This window comes from Choloepus didactylus, chromosome 19, assembly GCF_015220235.1.
Source record: "Choloepus didactylus isolate mChoDid1 chromosome 19, mChoDid1.pri, whole genome shotgun sequence".
NCBI classification, from domain to species: domain Eukaryota; kingdom Metazoa; phylum Chordata; class Mammalia; order Pilosa; family Megalonychidae; genus Choloepus; species Choloepus didactylus.
In genome coordinates, this window is record NC_051325.1 from 53,696,422 (window position 1) to 53,717,102 (window position 20,681).

General features: G+C 38.4%; 1 protein-coding gene across 4 annotated transcripts in view; it reads left to right on the forward strand.

Moving 5' to 3' along the window:
* The window catches only part of PTPN1 (protein tyrosine phosphatase non-receptor type 1), an 87,490-nt gene that overhangs the window by 21,705 nt on the left and 45,104 nt on the right, over positions 1-20,681 (forward strand). The window lies entirely within an intron of this gene.

Genomic DNA, 20,681 nt, shown 5'->3' on the forward strand with positions numbered 1-20,681 from the left:
CATAGCAGAAGTAGGTGTTTAGAGTAGAGAAATAATATTTTACAAGCCTTTTGACAGAATCACTAAAACTTGGTCATGTGGCCAAAATATTGCAGGAGAAAGCAACTGTTTTTAAGAAGAGGCTAAATAAGAATGAATTATAAAAAAACGTTCTTTACAGAAGTCCAAACTCCAGATAAGACCCCCCAGGTTTATTGACTATGCTTTGCCTTCTGAGGAGAGTAAATACACTTGGAGGGTGTGTGTGTGCGTGCGCACGCGTTTGCGTGCACGCCTGTGTGTTTTTCTGAATATCTGTATCTTACAGAGATTCTATCAGGTTTTCCTATTCAATAAACTACCGTATCGGGGATTATTTACCTGCCTTGTATTATACTAGTGTGTGGGGTTTTTTTTTTGGTCATCAAAATATGTATTATAAAAATACATAACCCATACATAACTGGATTAGCAGTTATATGTAAAAAAAAGAAAAGAGAAGCAATCCGTAATGACAGCTTAATACAGCAATCACTATTTTTCAATTCAACTGCTTTTCCTCATAGTTGTGACTACATATTCGATTTTATATATGCTTTTTTTTTATCTTCATTTTATTGAGATATATTCACATACCACGCAGTCATACAAAACAAACGATTTTATATATGCTTTTATCATTTAATATCGTAAATATTTTTATATATTGCTATGTAAGGGCGGGGCAAGATGGCGGACTGGTGAGCTGTATGTTTTAGTTACTCCTCCAGGAAAGTGGGTAGAAAGCCAGGAACTGCGTGGACTGGACACCACAGAGCAATCTGACTTTGGGCATACTTCATACAACACTCATGAAAACGTCGAACTGCTGAGATCAGCGAAATCTGTAAGTTTTTGTGGCCAGGGGACCCGCACCCCTCCCTGCCAGGCTCAGTCCCGTGGGAGGAGAGGCTGTCAGCTCCGGGAAGGTGAAGGGAGAACTGCAGTGGCAGCCCTTACCAGAAACTCATTCTACTGATCCAAACTCCAACCATAGATAGACTGAGACCAGACACCAGAGAATCTGAGAGCAGCCAGCCCAGCAGAGAGGAAACAGGCATAGAAAAAAACAGCACGAAAAACTCCAAAATATTGCTATGTAAGGAAAATGATTTTTCTTTTTAAAACTTTATCATGGAGAAATTTCAGACAAATAAATAAAGAGAAAATGTAATGAACCATTATGTAACCATCACTCAATTTCAACACCTGGCCAAAGAGTGATAATTTTGTTTCATTGATGCCCGTACTCCTTCCCTTGCTGGATGTATTTTAAATGGACCCCTCTAGGTCCCTCCCTACTCTCCTCAATTTACCAGGCTCTTAACCGGTCTTCCTGTTTCAGGCTACTGGCATCCCAGGGCCAGGTCAGTGTTTATTTGGACAGCCCACCCAGGAGCCTTGCCTCATCTCCTGGGAACTTCCTCTTGCTCTCCTTCCACCGTCTTCCTCCAAAGGCATGCCCTGGCCTTTGAGGTCTTCTCTACCTTTGACATATGGTTAAACTCAGACCTACCACTCTGCAGTCACAGCCTCCTGTGCTTCCGTACTCCCTGGCTTAATTACTACCCCTCCACTGTTTTTTCCCCTTTATCCAGATTTCCAGCTCCCCCCCCACCTCTGCCCCAGAGTCCTCACTTCCCCTCTCTCTGAAGCTAAGACCCCATGTTCTATCACTTTAAATGCTCCCTCTCCAATACTCCTTGCTCTGCCTATCCCTAATCAACTCTAGCCCTGTACCAGGCCAACTGTCTGCTTTTCTCTCCCTAGGCTCAGATTGTTAAGTGCTACTGGAGAAGATCTTCCAGTTTTGTAGATTGAGCCACTAGAAATCAGTCTTTAACCTCAGATCTGACTCCCATTCATCATAAACAACTGTCTTTCTCAGCTTCCAGCTATCGCATCTAAAACTTACCAACCGACCTTTCCACCTCATTTCTCTCACAAGGAAAAAGTAGCCTTTGTTCATCACTAAGGCAGTCCTTCAGTGTGCTCTTCACCCCACTCTAACGGTTTAGTGCCTCTCTTAGGTGTGTATCTGCCGCCTTCCCTCCCTATTACCATCTTACTTGCACCAGTAAAACATTTTTGGGCTTCCTCCAACTCAGACTTTCCCTCCAGGCTCTGTTCTGTGATTTTCTTTCCAGTTGAAATTTTGAAATAAATTGGTCACCCTGTCCATCATTCACCTCCCAGTCACTCCTTGACCCTGAGAAGTTAGGTTCCACCCCTCCACTCCACAGCAAGCCACTGAAATGATTCTTGACAAGGTCACTATTAGCTTAGTTGTTGCTAATCCCATGGAAACTTTGCATCCTTATCTTAGCACCTTTAACATGGTTGACCTCTGTTTGCCTTTTGAATATTCTCTTCCCCTGGTTTCACTAACTCTCTTTTTCCTTTCCTTTTATATTTCCCGCCACTCTGCACATCCTTCTAGGTCTGGTTTATGGGCTTCTTTGTTTGGTCCTCAGCTGGGGGAGTTCCTCAGGGATGTACCCTAGTTGCTCTTTTCATCTTTGTTCTACCTGCGCGGGCTCCCTTTTTTCACCCCAGAGGTAACAATGGCCCTGGAGTTCTGCTGCACTCTGGTACAGCTTTCAAAACCACTTTTAGTTCCGGAAATGTTGGTGCTTTCTGGCTCTCAGCCTTTGCATATACTGTTTCCTCTGTCTGGAACATTCTACATTCTACCTAGCTACACTCTACCTAGCTCTTGTTCTTCCTTCCAGTCACATCTTAGTCATCCTCTTTTAGGTTTTTTTCCCTTTTCCCATGGTCTAAATTGGATGCCTCTTTGGGGTCCTCCCATGGCTTGTGTGATTGTACTGTGATTATATCCATTGTTTTATTATTGCCTATTTACTTAACTCTTGCCAAGTAGCCTGTCAAGTCTTCAAGCATCAGTTGCCCGAAAGGGCTGGGACTGCTTTTGCTTCAGTTATTTGTATCTCTTAGCATCTAATACAGTACCTGCCATATAGAAAGTATTCAGTAAGTCATTCCTGAATGAATGGATGAGGTAGGCTATTTAGAAAGTTCATGAATTGGAAAGTGTGGTTGATAGGGAGGCATTGAATTTATAAGATTGTGTGAACCATGTGTTACTTACCTACCATCAGTGTAGCACACACTGTTTTCTCTATTATCCATTATATTTTCTGTGTGTGGCCTATCCCTCAGTGAGACTATGAGCCTTTTCAGAGCAAGAACCATGTGTAATTCTTGGTGTCTCACTCACAGCATCTTGCATGTAGTTGGTCTTCATTGGGCCTAATGCCAACATATACTGGCACTTGATGGAATCAAATCTCATCATAATCCATCAGCTGGTTCTGCATGCCATGCACAGATCATGCCACTCTGGAGGGGCAATTTTCCTATGGTTTATTAGGTTTTGTGTTCCAATGTACTTGCCAAGTCTGAGAATGAAGGTGGTATGAGAGAGTCACCCTTGTTCAAACTTCATAGGTCTGGTAGCTGAGACAGATGCTGACAGGAAATAAAGGCACTTATTAAAGGCCAGGGAGTAGTCAACTTGCAGGAAGCAGAGCTCTTGTTAGCATATGATTTTGTGGTTGGTTGGTGATCCTCTGTAAAAGTCAAGAACTGGATGAGAATGGGAGCAGTGTGCTTAGGTCTCTGGATCATTTTTCATAAGTAGTTTGCCTTTGGATTTTTATTTGTTTGGTATTTCCTGAGATTTTGATCCTTCCAGAAAAGTTCACTGCAAAAAAAATCTGGGCAGGTGAAGCATTTGCCTCTGAAACAAAATCATTGGTTTTGTTTTGAACTTTTTTCTGAAGGGATTATATTATCCTTGGTTCAGCCCTGAAGATGAGTCTTTTTGTGGATCTCAACCCCCCCCCCCCCCGTCTTGTGCATCTTATGAAAGCAGTGGAATTTGCCCATATCATATGTTAATTTGAATGGACAAGAGGAGAGAAGGAATAAGACATGTTTTAAAGCCCTGCTCATGCATAGGCAAGCTTGGCTTTACAGCTTGGAGCTGAATGACATGTCCATTCTTGTGAAGAAAGGATATTTTAGATTATTTCGCTTCTTGTTGGATTTTATGTTTATTTTTTAATTTTTGTCTTCTAATTGGAACTTTTGTGTGAATGTAATCAAATTTAGAATAAAAAGATTTGGTTACATAATTTACAGAGCATTTCTCTATTACCTGTTTTAAATGGAAGAACCCCTTGTGGTAAATGACTTGGGGCAAGGATTGTTACCTTTATCTTGTCAAAGAACAGAGATCCAGAATGATATGTGGTCACAGAGCAGACCTTTGACCAAAAGGGAATCCCTTTTCTTCCTGATGGACGGTGTTTCCTCTGGGCCTGCTGCTTCCTGGAGCAGTAGCATTACCTTTTCATCAGAGAGAATGCGTTTAAATGGAAAGAGAGATTTCCTTTCCAGGCTGCGGTGTTCCCCTGCTCTCGTTTTGTTGATCCTGATTACAGCAGTGGTTCTGAATTCTCCGTGTTATTTACTGTGGTTTTTTAAGCATAAAATGCCTTTTAACTTCTAGCAAGATTGAACGCCAGAGGAAGAAGGGTTGAGAACAAAATAGAAATAAAGCTTTAAAAACAGGGTTGTTGGCAGGGGTCTTATAAAACAGGTTGAGGATTGTGTGGGAAGAAGCAGCATCTGTATTCCACTGTGTTGGGTTCAGACATACTTGTTTGGTCCCCATGGTGTATTTTATGTGTTACTTAGTCCCCACCCACAGTCTTAGTCTTTGTCTTGTTTTCCCCCTTCCTTCCCCTCCTCCCCATCCTCTCACCCATGGCTACCACAGCTATCACTAGCAATTACTGACATGTTAGATCTTGGGACTACTTGCCTATAAGGATACAGGGCATGTGCCTTGGCTATAGACATGGTAACCAGAGTCTGTGGGTTCTCTCCCTGTGTGCCTAGTGATGTTTGACTGACTAAACTAGCCATAAACTGCTGTTATCTAATCTGTCTGCAGTTACTTTCTGCCTCTGTATTTAAGAGTACATCTATAATCTATTGATGTCAGTTGAAGAGGACAGTTGATAGAATCAAGCATATGCTTAAGCAAGTTGGGAGAGATATTAATAAAAACTACAATAGCCTGTAAAATAGAACAGGGGCAGTTTGTGACAAAACTTTGTATTCATGTTTTTTTTTGTTTGTTTGTTTTTGTTTTGTTTTTGTTTTTGTTTTTTTTAATATCCTCATATAGTCTGTTTCACATCAAGAGACTTTGGACAAAAGCCATGGCCAGTCTTACATATCATGGAGTACTTGGCTTGTGAGGCTTAATATTTATTACTATACCGAGTGTACCCTTGAATCTTATTTGGATCGTTTCATGAGATCGATGTTCAGATGGACTTTTTAGGCTGGCATGGAGTCAGAGTGGTAACCAAGCATGAAAATACAGACTGTCCCCTAAAACAACAAATGTGTCATGCTTCAAGAGTTTTCAAGTTGGTTGTCTGAGATTGAACGTACTTTTCTGTAGAAGCCATATTATGAATAGTGGTTAAGTTCCAAACCAGCCCATGAAACCTATTTCTACAGTATACCTGAAGCATTTCTGTTTATATAGCATATGTCCATAGAAACACTATATGTGATAGTGATACTGTATATAATATTTAATATTACATGTAATCATAAGTCTATGAATGAACATTCTGGGTTCCATCTGGGAGGGTTGTGTAGGTATATGCACTTACATATCCCCTTCCCATACAACCCTGGCACTGGAAGACCTTTTTCTCCTCACCTCCAAGTAAGTTTGGATTCCCATATGATTGGAATGTGGGTGGGATTCAGGAATGCAGACAGTAGATTAGAGCCCTGAGGAATATGATTCAGCTGGAGTTTCTAGGGTTCAGGAGCAATGACAGCTCCCAGGCCTACTTCTTGGGCCAGGTATCTCCTTATTACCCACTTTTCTGTTCTTCTGGTGTTCCCAGGCATTGACCTGACTGCTTTGTTCTTTGATACCATCTTTTGCTTCTGACCAGGGTTTTTGCCTCTGGGCTACAAAAGAATCTCCTATCGGATTCTCCTGTTTTTGAAATAAATATATAGTCTTTTTGAGGTTTTCTAGCAAATTTCTATTTCTTGTAATAAATGGCAGAGTTACTACATGTTAATTTTGCTGTGAGAAATTATAAATTCATAAAATGTACATGTATTTCAATCTCATTTTTATTCACTGTGAATCATGTTGCATAAAATAACCGTTTTTATAGTTAAGAACATTGTCTCTCTTGAATATATTTCTTATTTAAGATTAGTTTTCAGACAAGACTTTTCATGACAGTACATGAATCTGTACAGTGTTCTCCCTACTTGAACCCTCTAAAATTTGTCCAGTGAAATATAGCTGTCTTCTGCCCAGAGACTGGATAAACCTTTGGGTAGGCGATCTCTGTCATACCTTGTGACTCTGTCCATGTTTCACGTGATACAAAGGAAGCTGATCTTTTAGGGTGAGGACTGGCAGCATGGTAAGGTTGTCATAGCAGAGAGGACCTAGGAGAGGATTTTGAATGGCCCTGGCAATGCTGTGAAAAAAAAGAGAAAATGGTTTGTCTCTAGGGTTCTATCTTCCATAAATAATCACACCTCCCACCTTAGACCCACAAGCACTCACCCTTTACCTCATTTTTGTCCTTACCCAGCTGAACACCTCCAAAATGTTAGAGCATGACATTGTTAGCTGGTGAAGATTGCAGGCCTGACATATTTACATTTAGACACAACCTCCTTTGTTTAAACTAGTTTATGGAGTACTGGAGAGGTGGGGGCTCCTGCTTGTTCAGATAGGCTTTTTGTCCCTAACTTGACAGTGCTGTTTGGCTTTTCAGCAGAAAGGGACATGTCCATCCATCCTCATTCAGAAAGGAAGATTTAAGGTACCACTTCTGAAAGGTTCAGAATCTGGCGTCAGTATAATGAAGAAGGGTAGGTGAGGCTGGAGGTGGAACATTGCTATTCACTGCAACTACAGATTGTTCCACAAGTACCTTCTGGCAGAATGTGATGGAAGTTTTTGGGTTTTTTGGTGTTTTTTTTTTCGCCCTTAATAATTATGAACACAGAAAGGGAAGGGGGAGGGGGTTGTTGTCTGACCATAGAAACTGTCATACTAAACATCACTTTCTGCCTTTAGAAATTTTTTTTCAAATGAGACTTCAGTTTTTTTCTAATTTACTGGCAGTTCTTCTGGAAAAAAAAAAAATGTCTAATTGCCAGAAACTCACTCTAGCACTTAAACCATTTTTTGCCTATGCAAATGTGCTACATTCTTTTAAAATATATCAGAAAAAGGTTACCCATAAGATTTTGTATGTTTTTAAATACATTTTATATTAAACAGGTTTCTGCAGGCTCTCCTATCCTGTTGTTCGGAGGATGTATTTTATAGTGTAAAAGCGCTGCTTTATCTGTCTTGTAAGCTTGATTTTTCTTACCACAGCATTTTTTCCTGTAATTGAGAAATCCATTGAGTAATTATAAAATCAATGGATGCTCATGTTTACAAGTCAATATTTGTATCTGTCTTTATTGCAGTAACTTGAACCTAAAATAATCTTCAGTTCTTCCGTTTACCCTCACATCTACTTGGCTGCCAAGTCCTCAAATTTATACCTGAGATGGTGCCTGAGGCTCTTACCTTCTTTCCTTACCTGCTTCTTGTGCTTGGTTCAGACTCTCGTCATCTCTAGCCTTTTATAATTGCTGTCGGCTGGTTCAGGCTCTTCATTTCCATCCTTTCTTTCACAGGATGAGATGTGGTGTATCAGTGTCTCACCTGAAAACTTCCAGTGGCTCCCCATTCTTTGAGAGTATAATCTCCACTTTCCTTGGTCTGGCCTAACACAGATGCTTAAGGCATGTTTGGATAAAAGAGTTGCCTAGTTCTCCAGGCCTGGTTCTCCTGGCCAGCCACTCCCTCTCCTCCCCCCATCTTCTGCCTTCACCATGGACTCCAGACTCCAAGCTTGCCTCAGTGGAGCACACACACCCCTCTCCCCACAAAGTGAGCTGTTCCTTCTGTTGAATTCCCACAGTGCATTGCATGGTATTCCCTTTTTTATTTTTTATTTTTTACTGGGGAAAATATTTTGTTATTAATAGGCTTCCTCTGTTGCCTCTGTGAGCACATACTTTGCCCTAATCCTAATTCCAAATGAGAAATCCATTTGCCTAGAGGAAAATGAGGATTTGGTTACAAAAGAAAACCAGTAGAAAGAACATATTCAGCCTCTGATATGCAAAATAGAATTTTTCAGCATGCTCTTCTTTTTTAACACTTAACATTTTATATGAATTAGTATTTTGTTATAATTCCTTATATATTACTTTCTCCTTAGCTAGAATGTGAATCTGTAGGAATATTTGATCTTGTCTTTCACATTTTTGTGTTCTCAGCATCTAACCATAGTGCCTGGCCTAGTGTGCCCTATGGATTTGTGTCATACATTTAGCCTTCCTTAATTAAATGATATCTGCTGGATCCAGAGGGAGTAGGAAAAGGAAAAGGAGGGGGAGAGGGACAGGGAGGCCCTTTTTTCCAAGGTTAATTTTAATGGCTTCTAATTTTTGTGTCAGAGCTACTTATAGAATTTAGTCATCATGTAAGATGATATAAAACCTTCATAAATGTTTGTGGAATTAAATAAAATGTATCTAGGACTCAGCACTTAACAGTAAGCTACCTAACAATTATTCTTGTACAAGAGTCCTAATTCCCACCCCTCCCCACCCAAAGAAAAAACCAATATGACAGTCACCTGTAAATTCATATACATTATTTTGTTACTTTAATTCATTAAAAACGTATTGGGGCAGGGGGTGGGGGGAGGCTAACCCAGCTTGGGTGAGCAAGAGGTATGGTTGGCATGGTGGACTTCCAGGACAATGAGCAGGTGAAGGCCTTTCTAGAGAACAGGGAAGTAAAGTACAACTATAAGTGCTACCATGAGAAGGACCTGGACGGTTGCTACCAGTAGGTGGACTATTTGGAAGGGATCCAGAAGAATTTTGAAGAGGCTGCCAAAGTGTTGAAATTCAACTGTGAAGAGAACCAGCGCAGTGATAGCTGCTCCAAACTGCGGGCCTATTATGTGACCGGGAAAGTTTGCCAAGACCACTGAATGGAGAAAGATTAGTCTCTTCAACAAATTGTGCTCGTGGACAACTGGATAGTCACATGTAAAAGAATGAAGTAGGACTTCTACCTTATACCATATAAAAAAATTAACTCAAAATGGATCAAAGACCTAAATATAGGAGTTAAACTTTTAAACTCTTAGAAGAAAACATAGAAGTAAATCTTCGTGACCCTAGATTTGGTGATAGATTCTTAGATATGACACCAAAAGCATGTAACAAAAAATGAAAGAAACAAGACTTCATCAAAACTAAAAACTTTTGTGCATCAAAAAATATTGTCAAGAAAGTGAAAAGACAGTCCACAGAATGGAAGAAAATATTTGCAAATCATGTATCTGATAAGGGACTTGTATCTAGAATTTGTGAAGAACTGTTATAACTCAACAACAAAAAGACACACAACCCAGTTCAAAAATGGACAAAGAACTTGAATAGACATTTTTCCAAAGAAGATATACAAATGGCCAAAAAGCACATGAAAAGATGTTTAACATCATTAGTCATTAGGAAAGTACAAATCAAAACCACAATGAGATACCACTTCATATCCATCAGGATGTCTATTATCAAAAAGACAGAAAATAACAAGTATTGGTGAAGATGTGGAGAAATTGGAACCCTTGTAGTTCCTGGTGGGAATGTTAAATGGTGCAGTTCCTGTGGAAATCAATTTGATAGTTCCTTAAAAAATTAAGCATAGAATGACCATATGATCCAGCAATTCCATTCCTAGGTATATATCCAATAGAATTGAAAGCAGAGACTGGGACAGATGTCTGTACAATAATGTTCATAGCAGCATTATTCATAATAGCCAAAAGGTGATGAAAACCCAAATATCCATCAGCAGGATAGAATAGATAAACAAAATGTTTAGAAAGTGAAAAGATTACCCATGGAATTAGGGAAAATATTTGAGAATCATATGTCTAATAAGGGATTTGTATCTAGAGTATATAAAGAACTCTTACAAATCAATAGTAATAATTTAAAAAACCTAATTAAAAATAAATAAATAAATAAAAATGTATTGGCTGCCTGCGGGTACCAGGCAGTGTGCTAGGCACTGACAATACAGGGTTGATCAGGAACAAGTAAGTGAGGTCTCGGTCCTCTTGGAGTGTATAGTCATAGGAGGGAGACCAACATTAAACAACCACACAAATAATTCACTTTAATTGTGGAGGAAGTGTAGAGACCTTAATAGAAAAGGTGCAATGAGAGTGTTTAATGAGGGGCTTTGAGCTGGTTTGAAAGAGCCACTGACCACTTAGGTGGAGGCCTAGAGGATGAGAGAGGGCTGGGAGGGTGGAAGAGCCTTTTGGTTAGAGGTGGCTTGGCAATTATAAAAAAAAACAGAGATGAAGGGTGCATCAGAGCATTTGTGTCCAGATTACGTTACCTCCTGACTCCCATAAGTTAATCATTCACTTGTATAAAGTAGTACTTCCCTTTGTTTATCCAGATTTTTTAAATTTTAAGTATTTGCCCTATTCTAGAATCCTGTGATTTGTCAAACAGCCCTGTATTTGCTTTACTCATATTCCTTAAGATTTTATAAAATGTTTTAAAAATGTTCAGGCCTTCTAATGTCCTTTCAACCCCTGTTAAGAATTCTTATTTTTCTAAACTTATACAGTATTTCATTATAGGTGAAATGTTTACTGTGGAAAGCAAAAAAAAAAAAAAAAAAGTAGATTTTCATTGTTCCATTAACTACAGTATAAACACTATAAAACATTTTAGACTCTATTGTGCCAGTCTTTTTTTATTGAAATTTTTATTGAGATAATTGTAGATTCACTGTGCAATTGTAAGAAATAACACAGAGAGATCCTTTGTAGGCTTTGCCCAGTTTCCCCCAATGGTTAACATTTTGTAAAACTGTTCAATGTCACAACCAGGGTATTGACATTGATACAGTCCTCCAGTATTACTCAGATTTCCACAGTTTTACTTGTATTCATTTGTGTGTGCGTATTTCTTTTTAATAGACTCAGGTATTAGTAACACTATTTTAAATTTGATTTGGTTGTAGTTTTTTTTCATTCTGCCCTCAAAAAGTATCCCCTCCTCTAATGATATCTCCCTCATACCTTTGTTTTCTCCAAGCCTGTTTTAAAAAGCAGCCACCTGTAATAGAAATAGATTGAAAACAGAATCGTCAACTTCAGTGTACTTTACTAACCTATTGATTGTTTATAGACTGTTTAGCCAGTTTACAGTCTCTGACCTGGCTATTGAAAGATAACTCTAGATAGTTTCCACCTAACCAAGAACCATTTAGTGCCATTCAGAATGGACTGAAGTATCAACAATGTCTGAAAAAGGCCTGATAGTGATATAAATGTCAAGTTGCCTGTAATTTAAGCAAAGCAGTATAAGTAGAAGAATAAACATATGGGGAAAGTACCAATAACAAAACAAAGTAGGCTTTGAGGTCTTTGCTCTTAATCTTGAGTGTCTATTGGTCTCTGGAGATAATGGATCATCGAACTAGCTCCACTGACTCTCCCCTCTGTGTGACAGATAACTGAAAAGATATTCACTTGGTTGAGTACATATGTAGTCAGTTGATACATGCGTTATAGTTTTCAGTGTTTTTTGAATTTTCTAAATGAGAGTATATTACCTTTATTATCAGAAAACATCCCAGTTTTCAATTTGTGAGTGTAAAAAGGAAAAAAAAATAAACATGGGAAGTGAAAGGGAATTTGTTTTAGGGTGACTCAGTTCAGGAAGTACAAAGATTGTAGGTGAGAAGACAGGATGATTGATGCTGGTGAGGTAGCTAAAATCAGATTGGCCAGAAAGAAGCGAGTCAGCTGGAAAAGATTGTAAAGCAGCAGATAATTGCCAACTTTATCCAGGCAAACGGAAGGGACCTGAGAAGAAAAACTAGTTAAGTAGGAAAACTAGTTAGATATGATTGTCAGGTTAGAAGTTGGGTGGTGAGGGAAGGGAGCTTTTTCTGTCTAGAATAGACTCTCTCAGTGGAAGTCAGGCTCTCCATAATGAAGATTAACTGTTGTGTTCTAGCTGACCTAACTGGGCAGCTCTTGAAGCTACCTTTATGGGAGAACTGTTTTATCAAACCTGTTAAAAGGCTGAAGTTATTTTTGTTAATTTAACCCATCTTTTATGGAACATTGTTTGGGAGGTTCTAGATAAAGTAATAATATAAGAAAATTAAATTATTGCTAAGCTGTTGGGAGAGACGTTTATTCTATTTGCTGATGTGATCAGTATAACTAGAAACCCATTTTAAAAAACTACATAAGTAAATGAAGATTGGTTAGATGGTTGGATAACAAGATAAACTATAGTGTGATCCTATCTGTGTTTGAAAACAAGCAGTAAGAATTCATTATTTATGTTGGCATGTGTTTGGAGAAAGGTATGGAAGAACAGACACTACTAGACTGTTGACACTGGTTAATTTTTTTATTGTTTGTATTGTATACACTGGACGTGTTTTAATTTTTTGAGGAATAATCTCGCAAATGATTAAATCTGATTTTTAGGGATGTTTATATTTTCTAGTGGTTACTTCTATATAATTACCTTTATAATATATCCTGGTTCCCTCAGTTTTTGGCTGTTGCTGTTGAATCCCAGCTATGAGCAGTATTGAAGTCAGCTAGTGATCTCTTTCTCTCCCCCAGCCCCTTCCCTCTCTCATAGCGTCTAATTGGAAGTATTCGCACTTGATATTTATAAAACCATTCAGCAAGATTATTTTGCTTTTCAAAACACTGCATACTCTGACCCCCCTTTTCTGACAGTCATACTCTACGTTGTCAGGGTTTATAGCCATCACATAGTATAGTGCCTCCTTTACAACCATCCCTTGTCTTGGATCTACTAGTAAATATTATTGCTCACTGTAAATTCTTTTCTAAATGTCCCTAATCAGTTTGGTACCTGAAGCTCATTCTTTACTAGATTCCTCAGCATGGTGGGGGGTGGGGGGTGGGGGGGGTTTGCACTCACTCATGAATTGGAGTCTGCAGAATCTGCTCCCAGTTTAGCTGTTAACACAGATTGGCTTGTCACATTTTCTGTTGAAAGCCTGGTGGTGATTTGGGGTTCTTTTGCTCTCAGAGCCTTTGTCACCTGCTGTCTTTATTCCACTTGCCACACAAATGTTGATACCACATGGGGACTGAATAAGCCATTGGTGCTATGTCCCTACTTACTCAGACTTTCAGAATTGTAAGGACCTTATCCGTGGTATATTTTAATTTTTGTCTGTGGTGTTGGCTCTGTTAGTTTTGCTATCCTTGTTGCTGTTTATTTTTATGAAGAGATTCAGGGAGATTGATAAACTGTGCTGCTGGTACTTAGAATCATAAAGTCAGACTCCTCCATTAAAAACATGTCTGATTATACCATTCCTCTCTACTTTTTTTGTTTTAAGTAGAGTCTTCATTTAAGACAATTATGGAAAATTTTAAACATATTGATGTAGAGAAAATAGCATAATGAATCTGTATGTACTCATCACCCAGTTTCAATGATTGTAAACTCATGGCCCATCTTCTCCCATCTGTAACCTCTGTCCATTACCTGCTCCCAGCTCAGAGTTGTTTTGAAGCATATCCCAGCATTACAACAGATAATTAAAAAAAAAAAAAAGAAAGAAATTTTGAATTCTCAGGGACCAGAGGAGCCAGAGTCACCTCTACCTTGGACTCAGGGAGGAGAATTATCAAGGAAAGGAGATATCATGCAGAGGTCTGGGAGTACACGTGGAGTGCAGCCTCTAGGGAGCTGATCTCTTGACAGACTCTGCTGGGCACATACAAGAAAACATCAAAAATATTAAATTGTTTCTGTCCTCATGTTCATAAACAGATTTGTAAAACAAACAAACAGCCAAAACATAGCTCTCCATGACAGTTACCTGATTTCTAAAGTCAGATGAGGCAAATTTTATTTTAAGTATGTTTAGTTGAAAAGCAGTGTTCAGAGTAGCTACTTAAAATACTATCTAGCAAGGCACTACCTGCATACTGTCAAAGATAGAGCAGAGTCCTCAAAGTTAGTTTGACTATTGGTATTTTCTTATACAGTCATTATTTTATTTCCACTGTCTTCCTCTTGCTGTATGTTTTCTTCCTTCCTAATCCATAACTTTCTTTCACCTTGGTTTTTTCTGACCTGTTTAGCATACTTACGCAGTAAATCCTTATCGAGTGCCTGCTGTCTGCAGACATTGTGCTGCAGTGGTGAACAAGCCAGACCAGGTTCCTTTGAGATGGACAGGCTTACACACTATCTCTTCTGGAAAGCCTCTCCTGCCTTGTTAAGAGGAGGCAAGAGGTTTAGAAATTGTACATGTGCCCTGTGCACCCCTAGGAGTCTGGGTATGGGGACTTGTGTCACAGGCTGTTGTAGTGTGGATGTGGGCCTGCTCGCTTCTTGCTGACCTTTGGTATGATTGATGCAAGGACGTAGAGAGTGACACAAGCTTCTGAGGTTGCTCCAGTGGAGAATGGCCATCTCTTCTCCACCCCGACCTCAGGCCCTTACCATTGCTGAGGTTTCCTTTCAAGCAACAGCGCCGTAACAGGGTAGAGAAACAGCTTGGACAGAGTGGTCTGATTTATTTCCTCACACTGATGCCAACCAAAGTCCGAAAGGAGAAGCAACAGGTCAGCAGTGCCTGGAAGTTCGCTACCTCTGTATCTTCTCCACCAGATGTTGGCTGCTCTGCAGTTTCTTCTGAATTCACTATAATCATTTTCACTAGCTAACCTTGTTGCCTTTCCCTTCTTCCTGTAGGTTAGATTTCCCCTCTGAGCAGTACTTTCTCCTCAGCAGTATTTGTTTGTTTATGGCTACAGTTGGTCTTCCCCACTAAGTGGGGACTCACTGAGGTCAGGACGTTGACTTAACTGCCTGCCCCATCAAAACTTGGCACAACTTGAAATGCAAGGACAAAAATTGATTGGAAGTGCACTAATATATTGTGGACTTGGTTGTGAAGGTGATCCCAAAACCTGACTTTGGCAAATTATGTAAGTTAAACTTTAAGAATATGCTTAGGTTGTAAAACCAGTTACCTATACAAGTGTTTTATAATTCTGGTTTTTAACTATCCTGTCCTCTAATGAACATATCTTAGTGAAACTTTATGCTGTTTGCTCTGAGTAATCTTGTGAAGATTGATTTTTCGGCAGTAGGATAGCAAATATTCTAATAGTGATTTTTTTTAAGTTTATGTATTCTTGATGCATGAAAATATGGCTAGGTTTTAGTGGTCTAAAGTTCTTATTTATCCTGATTCTTGGAACGTGTTTGGTTGTAATTCTTGCAAAGTGTTTGGTCTGTCTGTCTTAGGGGTGTATTTTCTTGCTAGCCTGACTTAGATGTCACCATCTTGTGAGCCTCGGGAGGAAAAGTATGTAGCTAATTGTGTATCTTTAAAAGGTATTAACTCTGCAATAGCTGCCCAAAAGGCTATTTTTATAATAATAGTGACCCCAGGGCTGTTCCTAGTAATATGTTTATGGATTTGGTTCCTATGTACTTTTAGTTGTGGCATTGAGATATTGAACAAACCCTTTAAAGGAAGGATTTGGTATATGTCAGCCTTCGAAAGCTTATAAAAATTGATCTTATGTTGTTAGCAAAGGATCACTGCCTGCTTCCATTGTATTGAAAATTTATTTTTTATGTGTTCAGCTCTAAGAAGGCAGCTGACCTAAAGATCATGAAACTGTTGCTCAAGGTTAATGACTAGAGAAGGGGAAAGGACAGAACCCTTGAACAAAATCTCATGTTATTGAATATATTGAGGAGGTGGTAAGGTATACTAATTTATTGTGATATTGTTATTTTATGCTGGATATAATTTGAAGAAGCTACTCTGTTGCTTTTCAGCTAAATATATTTAAAATAAAATTTGCTTACACCTAATGTCAGAAATCAGGTAACTGTCACAGAGAGCTATGTTTTGATTTTTTTTAATGTAACATCTGCTTATGAATATGTGAACAGAAACAATTTAATATTTTTAGTGTTTTATTGTATTTCACTAAAAGTTTATTCCCAAATAATACATACCAAACAAATAAAAAATAAATAAATAAATTTGAACTGGAGTATTCATTTTAATTACAGAAATTCTATTGTAGCTTAAAAAAATTTCCTATATTTTAATTTCATGTTCCTCTTGATTTTTAATTTGCTACATGATTGCAAAGAATGTCTCTAACCTACATCATCATCTTTTGTAAGACTTATCTGTCTTTAAAAACAACTCTAATTGTAATGGCTCATCTATCTATGAAAAATGGTGATTTGTTCATTCTGAAATCAGAATTACCAGATGCAGCTGCATTTTGTTCCTGTTTGAGTTTAGTGAGAGGGAGGAGGATGTAGCCTTTTGAACTACTGCAATATGCAAACTCAGAGATCACAGTGAGCATAGTCACAGAGCCCATAAGCTGACTGAACCAAGACACTCCTATTCTTAGCATGGTATGTGACTTAAAGGCAGTATAACAGGCACAAACATGCGAAGGAAAATAAACTCCAGATGGATTAAGGTTAAATGTTTAAAAAAAAAAATACAGAGGAAGAAGACTTTCTAAATTTAGAAGCAATAAAGGAAATGATAGAGGAAAGGTCAGTAGGTTTGAATACATAAAAATTTAAAATCACTTTAAAACTTTTTGTTATACAAGTAATATATATTTATTCACTCTAGAAAAAAATTAAAAAACAAAATTAAAATCACTCATAATCTTATAAAGCAGTGGTAGCAGTTCTGTTGTTACTGCTATATTGACAGTTTTGTGATTGTCCTTGAAGACTTAAATTTAACTTCTCATACATAACATTTTTTAAATGTTCAGACAAATAATGGAAAAGTGGTTTCCAACAAAAACAAAGAATTAATGGCTTAAGTATATGTAAAGACCTTATATGAATAAGGAAAACACAAATATTCCAAAGGGTAAGTAGGCAAAGGACAGAAAGAGACAAGTCACTGTGTGTGCAGTGTCCAGCAGACATTGAGCACCTGCGAACAAGTTAGGCTTTTGTATTAAAGTTGTGCTTCCTGTGCACATAAACAGCTGTTAGAACGGACAGGCAAGCCTTATATTGTTGTCTGTACATTTTATTGCAACATTTTGAGGTGTAATAACCAAGATATAAATTACAATGTATGGAAAACATTTTTTTTCTTTAGATGAATTTTCAGAATAAGAGAATGTGTTAATGAATTTGGGATAGGCAAATGTTTCTTAAACAAGATACCAAAAGGAAGCTTACTATAAAGGAAAAAAATTGATAGATTGAATTACATTTCAATTAAAAACTTTTGTTCCTCAAAAAATGATAAATTGGATTACATTTCAATTAAGAATGTGTGGCCAGGTTGTTTGTGGAACTATCCAGAAATTCATCCCTACTTTGTCTTCGTACTACTTTGAGTGTGGCTCCCATTAAGAGGTGGAGTCTCTTCCTTCACTTTTGAATTTGTGCTTTGTCATGTGACTTGTGCTGGCCAATAAAATCTTAACTTGTGTAACACAACAGAGGCCTACAAAAGTAATTATATATTGGGCCTTGCCCTCCCTTGCTGTTTTGGGAATTCTACAAACACCACCATACGAACAAACCCAGGTTAGCCTATTGGATGACCCGGTTACCTCCATCACCCTTGCTGAAAGCCAACCAAGCATCAGATGTGTGAATGAGATCATCAGACCACCAGCTGACAACAGATGTATGTATTAGCCCAACCAGCATCACATGGAACAGAGACAAACCATCCCAGCTAAACTCAGCACAAATGGCCAACCCATAGTAAAATAATGAGCAAACAAGTAGTTGTATGCTTCTGAGTTTGGAGTGGTTAGAAACAGCAAAAGCTGACTGATCAGAGAGTGAAAAGCAAGCCACAGACTAGGAGAAGATATTTGCAAAACATGTGACCACCACCAAAGCACTTGTGCCCAGAATATATAAGGAACCACCTGCATATCATTAGGAGAAAACAGACAAACTAATAGGAAAAGAGCAGACCAACTTGAGCAGGGACTTCACAAATGAGGATACCCAAACCATCCAATAAGTATATGGAAAGGTATTCACCAACATTAATCATCAGGGAAATGCAAACTAAAGCCACAGTGAAATAACTGTATATCCACCAGTTAAAATAGCAGGTGTTGAAAAGGATGTGGATAAATTGACATAACCACTTTAGAAAACTGTTTGGCTGTATCTGCTAAAGCCAAACAATATATATCTCCTTTGCTGGCTCCCTCCTAGCTACATAGACAATAGAAATGTGGAAGATGTAGGCCAAAAGACATGCTCTAGAATATTCTTAGCAGCATTGTTCATAATAACTAGACACTGGAAACAACCCAGATGTTCATCAATAGTAGACAGGATATATACATTGTAATATGACTTCATAATACAAGGAAATACTGTGCAGCAATGAAAAAGAATGAATTCCTCCTACACACAATGGCATGGATGAGTTCCTTGATCGTAATGTTAAACAAATGAAGTTGGACACAAAAGAAGACATACTTTAGGAATCCATTTGCATAAAGTTTGAACACAGGCAAAACTATCATATTAGAGGTTAGGAGGTAAGGGTTGGTAGTGACTGGAGGGGAGGCATCATTAGAGCTAGAGGGTACTGGAATATTCTGTTTCTTGGTTTGGATGGTGGTGTTTATATCAATGTGTTATTTGCAAAAATTCATCAAGCTGAACAATTATGATTTGTGTTCTTTTATTCTGTGTATTTTTCTTTAGATGTTATACCCAACAATTAAGTTTATTTTTTTAAAAAAAAGGTCTAAAGTTTCAGGAAACATACTTTAGAAAAAACAGTATTTAAACCCACCTGAGTGTGGTGTTTCTAAGTTAGACTTGATAGTAGTCATTCTAATTAATGTAAGTACAATTGGTTAAAAAATATATATTTATTCTTGAAGTTTAACTTTTATTTCTGTGAGATTTCTGCTTTTCAGAATGCATATTTTTCCATCCCCAAATGCAGTGATATTAATAAGTTGTCCTCACTTTTGTGTTTGCTTATTTATTTCCTCCTGTATGGTGTAATGCACACTACAACTTTGTTAAAATTTCTAAAACCTGCCAGTTGTTGGAAGTTCCCCCTGGATAGAAGCAAACTTTGAACTGTGTTTATTTTCAGCATAAGAAAGGTCTTAGCCATTCTGTCTGATGTAAAACATTTCCGTTAGGATTACATCATGCTGGGGTTACCTGAGAGCCTGCCTGCCATCTTGTGCTCCTTGTGGCTCTTCCCCCATTTTAATCCATCTTGTACACCTTAGCCACATACCTTATATCCTCCTCCAGAACCCTCCAAGGGTTTTCCCATTGCCTGTAGCAGTAGCATCTTGCTCTCATGTTGCTACATGTCCAGATATCTTATGAGCAGGTATAACATATGCCACCATTTGTTTGTTGTTACCGATTTTAAACTCATTTATGAATACATTACTTTACAATAACTAAATTCGAGTGGCTCTAAAGTCATCCTGTAATGTTGAGTACTGCCTGAATTCTTAGTGGGGGGGATTAAGGAGAAAACCACAGGCATAGGGGCTAAAACAGGTTTTTGTCTTTTGTAACCTTGTGATAAGACATAGCATGACTTGGCTCTGTAAATAATAGGCATTCATTAAACAGGTGACTTTAGCAGCAGCAGCAGCAGCAGCAGTAGTAGTAGTAGTTACTCAAAGAGTCTTCTCACCAAAACGACACAGAGATTTTTTCTCTTGAGCCTAATTTTTAAGATCTTTGCTGTTTATTTAGCAACATCCTAAATTAGCTTTGTGTCATGGATTAGGGTCTAAAATGATGAAAAATCTGTGTGTAGATCAAGTTATCCTTAAATTGCCCATATGTACAATGTATATAGTTTTGTGTGTACATCCTGGTATTGTAGCACACATTTCAGTTCCAGAACTCATAGTTGAAGTGCAGAAAGGAGCAAAAAGAAAAATGCAGGTGCAGATGGAGGTGGGGGCCTTGGAACCATTCATTCTGCCTTTACAAAAGTGATCAGATCCCTAGTGTTACATGGGATTGGGGGAGGGTGGTGTGTCTGTCCATTTGTGGGGGTGGGGAGGGAGTGGGTTTCATCAGTTCTGTTTTCCTATTAATTCTCGGTAACCTTGATGAGTAGTCATGAATGTATTTTTCAGGATTACTTGTGAAAGTGTCTAACTCAGAGCCTGGCGTCTGTCTTGTCCACTAGAGTGCAAGCTCCACAATGGCAGGAATTTTGTCTGTCTTGTTCATCTTCATATCCTTTGTACCTGCCACATAGTAGGTGCTCAGTACGTGTTTGGATGAATTGAAGGGACTCATAAATTCAACCTAAACCTTGCTTCATTGATCCACAGTTTTTTGGAAAGCTATAGCGAAGAGCTTTGCGGCAGCCCAGGGGTGGGACCCACTCACTCCCTTATGGAAAAGGG